The sequence below is a fragment of the Tachyglossus aculeatus genome, chromosome X3 (genome assembly GCF_015852505.1).
Source record: "Tachyglossus aculeatus isolate mTacAcu1 chromosome X3, mTacAcu1.pri, whole genome shotgun sequence".
Lineage (NCBI taxonomy): Eukaryota > Metazoa > Chordata > Mammalia > Monotremata > Tachyglossidae > Tachyglossus > Tachyglossus aculeatus.
The window spans coordinates 20494776-20507749 of record NC_052099.1 but is presented as its reverse complement, the minus strand read 5'-3'; the positions used below and the strand labels follow the sequence as shown (position 1 = coordinate 20507749).

General features: G+C 41.4%; 1 protein-coding gene across 3 annotated transcripts in view; it reads right to left on the bottom strand.

Annotated features, from left to right (window-relative positions):
• Positions 1-12974, bottom strand: part of CDH18 (cadherin 18) — a 452445-nt gene that overhangs the window by 150359 nt on the left and 289112 nt on the right. The window contains exon 1 of one of the 3 annotated variants that reach the window (XM_038770458.1): positions 10051-10131. The exons of the other annotated variants lie outside the window; for them this stretch is intronic. The gene's annotated coding sequence lies outside the window, so the exon portion shown is untranslated. Of the gene's footprint in view, positions 1-10050; positions 10132-12974 lie in introns of those variants that run through there. 3 annotated transcript variants of the gene reach the window in all.

Genomic DNA, 12974 nt, shown 5'->3' with positions numbered 1-12974 from the left:
CTATCACAGTATAGGAATATGAAATCACCCATTTGGTCTCAAAGAAACTAGAATTGTGACAGTCAGTTCAATCAGTCAGCCAATTGTATTTATTGAGCACTTATCGTGTGCAGAGTACTATACTAAGTACTTGGGAGAGTACACTATAACAAGATAACAGACATATTCCCTTTCCACAATGGGCTTACATCTACATTTTGTTTCCACTTTAAAGGCAATCAAATTATTTTTTTTAAAGGAATGATACTTTTTTTTCTTGAGACCTCAGTTATTTCAACTGCACAAAAATTCATTCCAAGGCAACAGAAAATAGAAATAATATTGCTACCAAGATTGTATTACAAAACACTCACACATCTGTTATTTAATTTTATTCTCACTACATGCTGGGGAAGTAGGGAGAGGCAGAAAATAGTATTCGTCTTCTAAAAGTTAGGAACTTGGGGCACAGAGATGTTGGGTGATTTGCTCCAGATCGGGGGGGCAGGTTGGGTCTAGAAGCCAACTCTCGACTCCACTAGCACACTCATGACATCAAAATTTAAGGGAAAGTCTTGTTTGGACATACAGAATGATAATAGTGGTATTTCTTAGGCATTTCCTATGTGCCAAACACTGCATTAAGCACTGGATTAGAAACAAGGTATCTACGAGTCTAAATTAGAAGGGAAAAAGGACATTTATCCCCATTTTACGGATAAGAAAATTTTAGCTCAGAGAAGTTAAATGACGGCCCCAAGATCACACGGCAGACTGGTAGCACAGTCAGAATTAGAACGAAGATCCTCAGACTTGGAAGCCAAGACATGCTTACAGAAGGACACTCAGCCTTGGGACTGGTCCAGTCTGACCTCCAAACAGAGTACCAAGGAAAGGGGAAGACATTCCCCCTCACAACTGGAGATCCAAGAGAGCAGATAATTCAGCACCTCAGTAAACACAGCAGAGGAAAAAAAAATACATAAAAAACTGACCATTTCTCATGTAAGACACAATGGCTGGCAACCATCAAGCATAAACTCCTCACTCTCAGCTTCAAGGCCCTCCATCACCTCGCCCGCTCCTACCTCACCTCCCTTCTCTTCTTCTACAGCCCAGCCCGCACCCTCCGCTTCTCTGACACTAACCTCCTCACTGTACCTCGTTCTCGCCTGTCCTGCCGTCGACCCCAAGCCCACGTCCTTCTCCAGGCCTGGAATGCCCTCCCTTCGCACATCTGGCAAGCTAGCTCTCTTCCTCCCTTCAAAGCCCTACTGAGAGCTCTCCTCTTCCAGGAGGCCTTCCCAGATTGAGCCCCTTTTTTCCTCTCCTCTTCTCCATCCCCACCACCCTACCTCCTCCCCCTTCCCACAGCACCTGTATATATGTTTGTACAGATTTACTACTCTATTGATTTTACTTGCACATCTTTACTATTCTATTTTGTTAACGATGTGCATCTAGCTTTACTTCTATTTATTTTGATGACTTGACACCTGTCCACATGTTTTGTTTTGTCATCTGTCTCCCCCTTCTAGACTGTGAGCCCGTTGTTGGGTAGGGACCATCTCTATATGTTGCCAACTTGTACTTCCCAAACAGTACTGTACTCTGCACACAGTAAGCACTCAATATATACGATTAAATGAATGAATGAACAGCCGCTTCCCCCGGGAACATCGCATAACTTCCCTTTAAGAGACCCAAAATGTCATTAATCAAACTGAAAAAAAAAGTATGTCTTTTTTTTTTTTTGTCTTAATGCTTCCTGGACTTATCATTTCTCTTGCCTGCCTCTTGAACTTTTTTTTTAATGGTATTTGTTAAGTGTTCACCAGAACAGTGCTTGGCACATAGCAAGCGCTTAACAAATACCATCGTTATTATTATGTGCCAGGCACTGTACTAATAGCTGGGATAGATACAAACTTCTCAGGTTGGACACAATCCATTGTCCACATGGGGCTCACAACATTAATTCCCATTTCATAGATACGGGAACTGAGGCACAGAGAAGTAAGTGAGCTGCACAACAGTCACACAGCAGAGAAGTACTGGAGCCGGGATTGGATCCCAGGCTATTCTGTCTTCCAGGCCCATGCGCTATCCAGCAGGGCTCACTGCTCTTCGGCTGTGACTTATTTAGGAAGCACGACATGGATTTCGGTGGTTCATTAATTTTGTATCATCTGCCAGCAGAAATGCTTCTCTCCCAAGTATTACTAATATCACTGACTCAGTGACCACTGGGTGCATCGAACTAAACTAAATGCTTCAGCCTCCTCAACCATGCCCACCCAAAGCAGATCCTACTGACTAAATCAAGTGAATCACATCCCTGAGAGAATGGTCAGATCCCAAGTGCTTTGTCTGTTTCTATAAACTGTGACACATTTCTTTTCTGAGTCATGTGAGTCTCCTTTGTCCATCTATTCTCAGTTTAGTTTTCTGATCTCTACCCTCTTGGGATAGGGAGGGAGGAGATTGATTACTGCTCTTGGTAGATGAGAGCTCACCAACTCTGTCAGCAAAGAAAGTTTTCTTATAATTCTGCATTATAAAAGTAATAAATCATAACTGCTGTTCAGAGGGTGGTGTTATTCTAAGACCTTCACACCCTTGGGTGCGATTAGCACATGGAAATCAGCACCACTGCATTTCATGTTAAATTGTTTCACAAAATATGATATGAATGTAGCTGAGGAAGAAAATACCATCCAGAAGAGTATTAGGGACATTTTAGTTGATTTAAATATATCCCTGTCTAATCACTTGAAGAAATACAGACACATCTTCTCACCACGCTGTCTCAGTTGTCTCTATTCTGTCCTGTGATTAGGAAAATGCTTTCTTACACCTCTTCTTTGGCAAGAAAGAAAAAAGCCTCCCCATAACTTCCTCCTCAGTTCCACTCAGGTTAAGGGGAGGTATCAGGATCAATCAGTGTTTTTCATCCCATGACAGTAATAGCTGCATAAAACTGCTGGATAATAAAGCAGTGTGCTATTGAAATACCAAAAAAAAGCCTCTCTGTCATGTTATTTATAGAGATGATCATAGATCAACTGCACATATGTCTTCTGGGATCCTGTTTTTTAAGACTTTTTCCTTCCTTTCCCCTAAAAGCTCGACAGAGAGAAAGAAACATAACTGCCGGCCAACTAATGAAGTATTATTTCATCAGTTCATTTAAGGCCTTCACTTTATTCAAAGGAAATGAATATGGCAATTCGACTTTGGAGCCAAAACATACATTAGGAGAGAAGGTTTAAAGTGTTAGTCTCAAAGCTGAAGCAGATGAAGTGGGCATGGCGATGCTTTAGGGTAGAATGTCAAAAAATCCCCCAATGACTACTTTTCAAGTTATGAGTGTTGACTGCTGGGGAAATAATTTCATTGCAGAGATTCCAATCACATTCTATAATCTTCCAGCTGTACACAAAACCATGACATTCTTTCTATGTTGGCAAACGCTACACATGAGTAAACATATGCATGCGCGTATACACACACACACACACACACACACCTATTTTCATGAGTGCAAGAGACAGATCACACATGGTACAAAGAGTGAAACTCCCATTGGCCAAAATTCCCCTTTCCAGAAGAAGGGGCTCCATTTGCTTTCTTCCTGAAGTGGGACTCCTAGTTTTATCTTTGATCCTGAATTGCCACCTTCCCTATGGATCCTTATAATAGCATGGCTTAGTATTTATACGGAAGAGGAAACAGATGCAAACCTCACCATTATCCTTCTCTGGCACTTTACAGTTGCCGGGAGACTAGGCAGTGAAAAGAAAGCTGTGGGGGGGTGGGGGGGGAGAGGGAGTAAAAGGGAAGTGATGAGGCATCTATTGAGCTTCCAAGAACACTGTGGTGAAGGGGGACACGAAGAGAAAGAGAGAAAGAAAGGAATGAGATGTCCACATTTGGTCCCCCTTCCCCTTCAGTCAAGTTCCTAGACCTGCTTAGCAACTCTTGGTGTCACTATGACTTGCCTTCAGACTGCCCTCAGATGCTCTTCTTGCTTCATTTGTGCCCTACCCATTTTACAATGTTCAATCATATTTTGCAAGCACTGTACTAAGTACTTGGGAGAGTATAATAATAATAATAGCAATAATTGTAATTGTTGTGGTATTTGTTAAGCGCTTACTATGTTTCAGGCACTGTACTAAACCCTGGGGTAGATGCAAGGTAATTGGGTTGGACACAGTCCCTGTCCCACATGAGGCTCACACTCTGAATCCCCATTTTACAGATGAGTTAACTGAGGCCCAGAGAAGTGAAGTAACTTGCCCAAGGTCACTCAGCTGACAAGTGGTGGAGCTGGGATTCAAACCCAGGTCCTTCTGGGTCCCAGGACTTCCACTAGGCCACAGTGCCTCTTCCCAGAGTATGATATAACAGAGCTGGTAGGCAGATTCCCTGCCCGCGAGTCTGGGAGTCAGAAGGACCTGGGTCTTATTCCAGGTCCACCACTTGTCTGCTGTGTGGACTTGGGAAACATCACTTCACTTCTCTGGGCCTCAGGTCCCACATATGTAAAATGGGGATTAAGACTGTTAGCGCTATGTGAGACAGGAACTTTGCGCAACCTGATTATCCTACATCTACCCCAGAACTTAGTACAGTATGATGGCACATAGAATGTGCTTGCAAATACCACAGTTATCATTAGTTATTATTAATGGGCAAGTCACAATTTCTCCATGCCTCAATTACCTCATCTGTAAAATGAAGATTAAGACTGTGGGCCCCATCTGGGACACAGATCATGTTCAATCTTATTAGCTTGTATCTAACCCAGAGCTTGATTCACTATTCACTGCCTGGCACATAGTAAGTACTTAACAAATGCCATTAAAAAGAACAACAACAACAACAAGAAAAAAAATGAGCTAAGAGTCTAGAGAGGGAGTTAGACAATAATATATGTTACAGATATATACTTACTGCTGTGGGGTTTAAGGTAAGGATGATTGAAGGATAAAAATACAAGTGTAAGGATGACAAAGAAGGGAGTCGGAGTACCCAAAATGAGGGCTTAGTTGGGGAAAACCTCTTGGAGGAGATGTGCTTTTAATAAGGCTTTGAAGGTAGAGAGAGTGATGATCTGTCAGCCAGAAAGGGGAAATGAGAGAATTTTCCAAATTTCTCACTGCTCACTCCAAAGTGGCCACTAAAACTGTGGGAGGGAGGGGAAAGACTAATGAAAGAGAGATTGAGCTCTCTTACTATCTCCATCCTGCATAGAGCTCTCTCCCTCTTCATGACTGTTAAGCCACTATTGTCGCCATCTACCAAACACCCCTAAAAATCACGTCACCACCCAGAAGCCTTCCCTGACTAATTTTTCATTTTCCGTCCTTGTTCCCCTTTCAGTTGGGATTCCTCTCACCCCTAAGCACTTCAGAACTCAATCATCACCACTGCACTTATGGACATATATTTTGTGACGGTCACTCTAACTAGACCCAACACTGACGAGTGGGGAAGAAGAAATGGGGAGATAGACTCCTAAAAGGCTCTTCCCTGAGGGTACTTCAAGTGAGCAATCACTGCTTCCTTACATGGAATTAACTTGAAACCAGCCTAACAGAGGAAAGGATTGGGAAGCATGGAGAGGGGCAAGGAAATTGAGGAAGGAGGACCCTCAGATGAGTACTGATTGAGCACTTACCATATCCTTTATTAATAATAATAATGATAGTTATTAAGCATTTACTATATGCAAAGCACTGTTCTAAGAGCTGGGAAGGTTACAAGGTGATCAGGTTTTCCCACGGGGGCTCACAGTCTGAATCCTCATTTTACAGATGAGGTAACTGAGGCACAGAGAAGTTAAGTGCCTTGCCCAAAGTCACACAGCTGACAATTGGCAGAGTTGGGATTTGAACCCATGACCTCTGACTCCAAAACCCGGGCTCTTTCCACTGTGCCCCACTGCTTCTCACACTAACTACATCAACCTCCTCGCTGACAGTCTCTCCCCACTCCAGTCAATGCTTCAGTCTACTGCCTGGATCATTTCTCTAAAAAAATCATTCAGTCCACAGCTTGCCACGTCTCAAGAAGCTCCAATGGTTACCCTGGCACTCAGCATCAAACAGAAATTGAAATTCCCTTAAGCGCCTGCACCCTCCATCAATAATATCCCCTTTAAAGAGCAGGGGCCTGTGAGTCAGAGGACCTGGGTTCTAATCCCAGCTTGCCAGCTGCTGTGTGACCTCGGGCAAGACGCTTAACTTTTCTGTGCCTCTGTTTTCTCAACTCTTCTCCTGTCTGCGTAAACAGTGAGCCTCATGTGTGTGACAGGAACTCTGTTTCCAACTTGATTAACTTGTATCTACCCCAGTACTTGGAACAGTGCTTGACACAGTAAGGACTGAATTCTGGAAACTCTCCAGGTGCGACCCTGAGAGGGACTTATAGTCTAGGAAGAGAGAAACATCTGGCTTGCATGCATTTCCTTCATGCCTTCTTAAAATACTCTACCAATATATGCAAAAATGGAAAGCAGCAGCAATGGTGAGAGTAGAGGAGAAAAGCAAAGAACAAAAGTGTTTATCTATCTTAGGTGTCTGTTTTCCCTGTAGACTGAAAGATCTATCAGAGTGGACAATACTGTCTTCTTTCGTATGCTCCCAAACAACCAGTTCAGAGTTCTGAACCAAGTAGGTGCTCAAAGCATTTGATTTATGGATTGGTTGATTGACTGATAATGCCTACAGTTGCTGTGGCTTCAAAGCAAGCTCCTACGGTCATTCCTTAATAATAGTGTTTGTAAGGCTCTTACTATGTGCCAGGCACTGTACTAAACACTGGGGCTCATAGTCTTAATCCCCATTTTACAGATCAGATAATTGCAGCACAAAAAAGTAAAGTGCCTTGCCCAAGGCCGCATAACAATTAGACTGGTAGTTGGAATCCGAACCCAGGTCCTTCTGACACCAGGACCCACTGCTCTTTCCACTAGGCATACTGCTTCCCTATCGGGTACTCTGACGGTAGGAACCATTTCCAGGAAGGAATCCATTTTCAAGAGTAAATATGACTTTCTCTTACTGAAATTTTCTCAACACTAGTGCAGCCATTGAAATATTAAACATACAATATAAATTATCTGCAGAAAACTGCTAATGCAAAAGATAATCAAGTGGTGTGGCATATAAATTAAGGGAAAACATTTTCAAGTAAAACCGTATTATCAAAAATTGAAATGTAAAACACCCTTACATGAAATTAAATACATTTTCCATTAGACTCCACAACAATTGTATTAATTTGAGTGATGACAATCAGTAGCTTTGAAGTGGGTCTATTGAGGGTGCTTAAATTGCTCAAGGGAAAAAAAGGTATAAAAAGAAATGAAAATAGAATTCAAGGCATGATGGGTACCTAGTGATTTCAATTAAGGTATTTTCTTTTTTCTTTCCTCATACAAATCTATTACCATGAAAATGGAAAAAAAACTCGCAGTAAAGCTTCATTAACTCGATCCTGTTTGTGAATTATTCCATGATTTTTTTTTAAAAAAGCAAAAAAAAATCAAAAACAATTTTAAAAAATTGCTCACACTATTCTCCAAGAACATCTGAGCTAAGACAAAGAGGCATAAAAAAATTGGTGATGGACAACTTTCCATGGTGTTATTCAGATTTGTGCAAGTGGAGTTATCAGATGAGTCAGATAACCAGGACAAATTGGCTGAGAAGGGTACTGCCGACATTTCTACCTCAAAACTGACGTAGAAATGTCTGGAGAAATTAAACAAAAACCTCTCCTGTGGGGGAACTGTCTTCTCCTTGTTCTCTGTCTCTTAGTGTCAGTTTCTTTTGTAGGCCTCTGCCCTGCCTCCCACCCCCTAACTTTAGGAGTCCCTCAAGGTTTAGTTTTGGTTCCCCTTCTGATCTCCATCTATACCTACTCCCTTGAAGAACTTATTCACTTCCACGGCTTCAAGTACCAACTCTATACGGATGATTCCCAAATCTCCATCTCTAGCCCTCATCTCTTTCCCTCTCTGCAGCCTAGCATTTCCTCCTGCCTTCAAGATATCTCTACTTGGATGCCCTGCTGTCACCCCAAACTTAACATGTCCAAAATGGAGCTCCTTATCTTCCCAACCAAACCCTATTCTCCCTTTAACTTTTCTGTCACTGTAGATAGCACCACTACCCTCCCTGTATCACTAGCCAATTACCTTGGCATCACCCTCAACTCATCTCTCATTCAATCCACATTAACTTGTCACCAAATCTTGTCAGTTGACCCTTCACATCACTGCTAAAATCCTCAGCAAACTGCTCTCATATTGTGAAACAGCATGGCATAGCGGTTAGGGCACGGGCCTGAGAGTAAGAATGGAATGGGTTCTAATCTTGGCTCTGCCACTTCCCTGCTGTGTGACCTTGGGTAAGTCACTTCACTTCTCTGTGCCTCATTTACCTCATCTGTAAAATGTGGCTCGAGACTGTGAGCCTCGCGTGGGACAGGGACTATGTCCAACTCAATTTGCTTGTATCCAACCCAGCGCTTAGGTGAGTGACCTGCACATAGTAAGCACTCAACAAATACCACAATTATTGTAATTATGTTAATCCAAGTACTTATACTATCCTTCTTGCTGACCTCCCTGCCTCATTTCTCTCCCCACTCTAGTTCATATGTTTCTCTGCTACCCAGATCATTTTTCTAAGAAAAAAAGCTTCAGTCCATGCTTCCCCACCCTTCATGAACCCCCAGTGGTTCCCTACATACCTACGCATCAAACAGAAACTCATCAGTTTTAAAGCACTCAATCACCTTACCTCCTCCTTCAATCGGTTACTCTCCTACTACAAGTCAGCCCACACACTTCACTCCTGTAATGCCAGCCTACTTATAGTACCTCGGTGTCATCCATAGCACCACCAGCCTCTCCCTCGGATCTGCCTCTGGACCACTCTGAACAGTGCTTTGCACATAGTAAGTGCTTAACAAATGCCATTATTATTATTATTATTATTATTATTATTATTATTATTATTATCCAGGGCACCTGAGCAAAAGAATCTGTGTCTGGCAACCGGGCACAGGGGAAAAATTTCTGAAAGTTACTGTGGTAAAGAAGAACATACTATGTTAATCCAAGTACTTGTACTACGTGACTGAATGCTTTAAAACTGAGGAGTTTCTGTTTGATGCATAGGTATGTTGGGAACCACGGGTGGTTCAGTACAGTGCAAGCGCTTATTACAGTGCTCTGAACACAGTAAGCGCTCAATAAGTACAATTGAATGAATGAATATTCAACCGACTATCACTATCCCCTGCTTCAAAGCCTTATTGAAGGCACATCTCCTCCAAGAGGCCTTCCCTATGCCCTCCTTTCCTCTTCTCCCACTCCCTTATGTGTATCCCTTTTAGATTTTCTCCCTTTATCCACCTCTCCCTCACCCCCACCCAGCACATATGTAAATAGCCGTGATTTATTTATATGAATGTCCTTCTCTCCATCTAGACTGTAAGCTCATTGTGGGCAGGGAATGTGTCTACCAATGCTGTTATAATATACTCTCCCAAGTAATTAGTACAGTGTTTTGCACACAGTCAGTGCTTAATAAATACAATTCATTCTGCTTTACTTCTTAATGGTGTAGTAGTAACCGCAATACCTAGGTCATTCATCAACTCCAGAAAATATTAATTTTTACATGTACTCACTGTAGCTAAAGCTAGCTGAACTGCTGTCTGACTTTCTCCCTTATTTGCTCATGCACTTTGTTCCCTTAAAACTAGACTGACATGTTGTTTATGCATTCAGACTCATGCCCAGACCTTACATGGATAAGAATACCCCATTGTATAATCATCTATTCAGGCCTTCAGTCTTGAACTACTTAAAGTAATTCATTCAATCGTATTTTGTGAGCGCTTACCTTGTGCAGAGCACTATACAAAGTACCTGGAAAATACAATTCCTACCTACGACATCCTGGTTCTTTTTCTTGCCTGGAAATCAGCAGTCTGTCTATCTCCACCACTAGATCGCTGGCCCTTCAAGGACATGGACAAATTCCTTACCTTCTCGTCAATCGACCAAGCATTTCTGCACACTGTAGGACATCAATAACTACCACTGGTTAATATATTTCTGGGCTCAGATACTCCTTCCTCTGTGACAGCCTGCTGCCCTTGCAGCTAAACTTGCCAGTTATGAGGAAAGGCAGGCTACACCCACTAGAGTTTATGAGGGAGGGGTAATTATCTTGATCTCTACCAGCTGCAAAAAGAGTCCCAGGTGAGCGGAAGATAGAAACTGCTTAAAGGAATTATGGCCCTGGCACAGGGAGTTTTATTTTCTTTTATAGTGAGGTTATAAACGGTGTTGCCTTGATTTGTCTCCCCCTATATGCATCTTTATTAAATTAACTATACCTTTGTGGCATCATTAACATACTTATTACAGTCCTAAATCTAGAGTTTCACCTGTGTTACAGTTTGGAATCCAAGGTTAAGGAAAGTAGAGTTCCTCAATCAATCATATTTATTGAGTAATTACTATGTAGAGAGCACTGTACTAAGATTTGGGACAGTACAGTATAACAGGGTTGGTAGACAAGTTGCCTGCTCACAACCATTTCCCTCAGGTAATCAGTCAGTGGTATTCATTGGGTAACTCTGCATTTATATATCTGCAAACTTTAGACATTTGGAATTCACCCCGCCATCAGCCCCACAAGAATTATGTACATAATTATGAATTATTTCTTTAGATTAATGTCTGTCTCCCCACTACACCGTAAGCTCATTGTGGGCTGAGAACATGGCTAGCAACTGTGTCATATTGTATTCTCTCAAGGGCTTAGCACAGTGCTTCACATACAGTAAGAACTCAATAAATACCACTGATGGATTTTTTTTAAAAAAACAGCTGCTTACAATTATGAAATCCCTATAACACACAGATTTTCAGAAAAAAAATAAAAAGAAAACTGGCAATGGAAAGGAGAGGTAAAGTAGATATTTGTTTTTAATTAGGTCCACTGACATTTCCGTAACACTACCCTCATTTCCTTGAGAACCTGCCCATAGAGGCCAAAGCTTATTTTCATGGCAGAATCATTGTTTGGAACAGTATTATTATGTTCATAAAAACAGTCAGTCCTCTTGGAATGAAGCAGTTGTGCTCCTGAAGAAACTCACACTCCTGGAATCTCTCATTAAACTATTCACGAGGTGTCTGACAGACATGTTGCTGGAAGAACATACCTAATTGTGCGATCATGTTCAATCTCTAATGCATAATGAAAACACACATTATGGCAAAAATGATTCTCAGTCTCTCTCTCTGTCTCCCTCCTCTCCTCTTTCTCTCCCTCTCCCCTTTTTCACTTTTTCTATTCCCCTCAACCCTGCCACCTAGACTGCAAACTTGAGAGGGGCCATGCCTATTAAACCTACACTAGTCACTCAAGTGCTTACTTCTGCCTAGAATTTGGTTCAAGAAACACTATTGATTATATAGTAATCTATAAATACTATACATAGTATGATATATGTGCGTGCATATATGTGGGCATGTATGCTTGTGTGAATATATATATTCAAAAGCCTAAATAAAGTTAAGATTGGGTGTCCTGAGAAAGCTTATATCATAGCATTATTATAACTTTTCATAAATGGCAAAGCATGACTCACAAAGAGATAGTGTCATTCATGTACTACTTTAAATTAAGACTTTCACAGGAGGTAGCTGTTGCCCAGAGACGGGACAGAAAAAGAAAAGACAGGGAAAGAAATATCACTTACATCTTTATGGGGCAACTAGTCCAGAGTTAAACATATTATTCAAGCCCCAGAGAGAAACAAACTCTGGACTGTAAACTGGAGTATGACAACAATGCTGCCACTCTCATTGTCCAATTTGCATCAGGATTAGGAGATGATCTTTAAGTAGAATTAACTAATTTAATCTCTGCTGCAAATCACTAATGCCCCTATTAGCCATGCAGGAAAGAAACACAGCACAAATCTAATTTCTTCCCTTCCTCCAACCTTCTGCATTACTTATCCAACTAAGATTCTGACCACTGAGTGGGTGTACCATTACTGACTCTGTGAGACTCGAAGACGCCTCCTATCCTTTTTGTAATCAATAATAAGAAATAGTAAAAAAATATATATATAAATAATGAAGCTCATTTTCATAGAATAATTATTGTTTGGGGCAATATTATGTCCACGAATAAAATTATATAAATAATTAATAAAACATGATTTTAGAAGAATGAAAAGTCACCTATCTTAAGGTTCCATTTGAAAGAACTGTCTCTTTGCTATATTGTACTCTCCCAAGTGCTTAGTACAGTGCTCTGCACATAGTACGCACTCAATAAACATGACAGACTGACTGACCAGTTACCAACGAAGAGCCAGCTATGGCTTAGACCTCTGGCTTGACAGAATGTATCCGATATATTGTTATGATGATAATAATAATAATAATAATAATTATGGTACTTGTTAAGCACTTATTATATTCCAAGAACTGTTCTAAGTACTGGGATAGATACAAGTTAATCGGTTTGGAAACTGTCCCTGTCCCACATCGGGCTCACACTGTTAGGTGAGGGAACTGAGGCCCAGATAAGTGAAGTGACTTGCCCAAGGTTACATACACAGCAGACAGGTGTTGGAGCAGGGATTAGAACCCAGGTCCTTCAGAGTCCCAGGCCCGTGCTCCTTCCTCTAAGACATGCAGCTTCTCTAAGCACTTATTACAGTGCTCAGTACACAATAAGTACTCAATTAATGATTGACTGACTGACAAGGAATAATAACAATGTTGGTATTTGTTAAGTGCTTACTATGTGCCAAGAACTGTTCTAAGCGCTGAGTAGATACAAGGTTATCAGGTTGTCCCAAGTGGGGCTCACACTTTTAATCCCCATTTTACAGATGAGGGAAATGAGGCACAGAGAAGTTAAGTGACTTGCCCAAAGTCT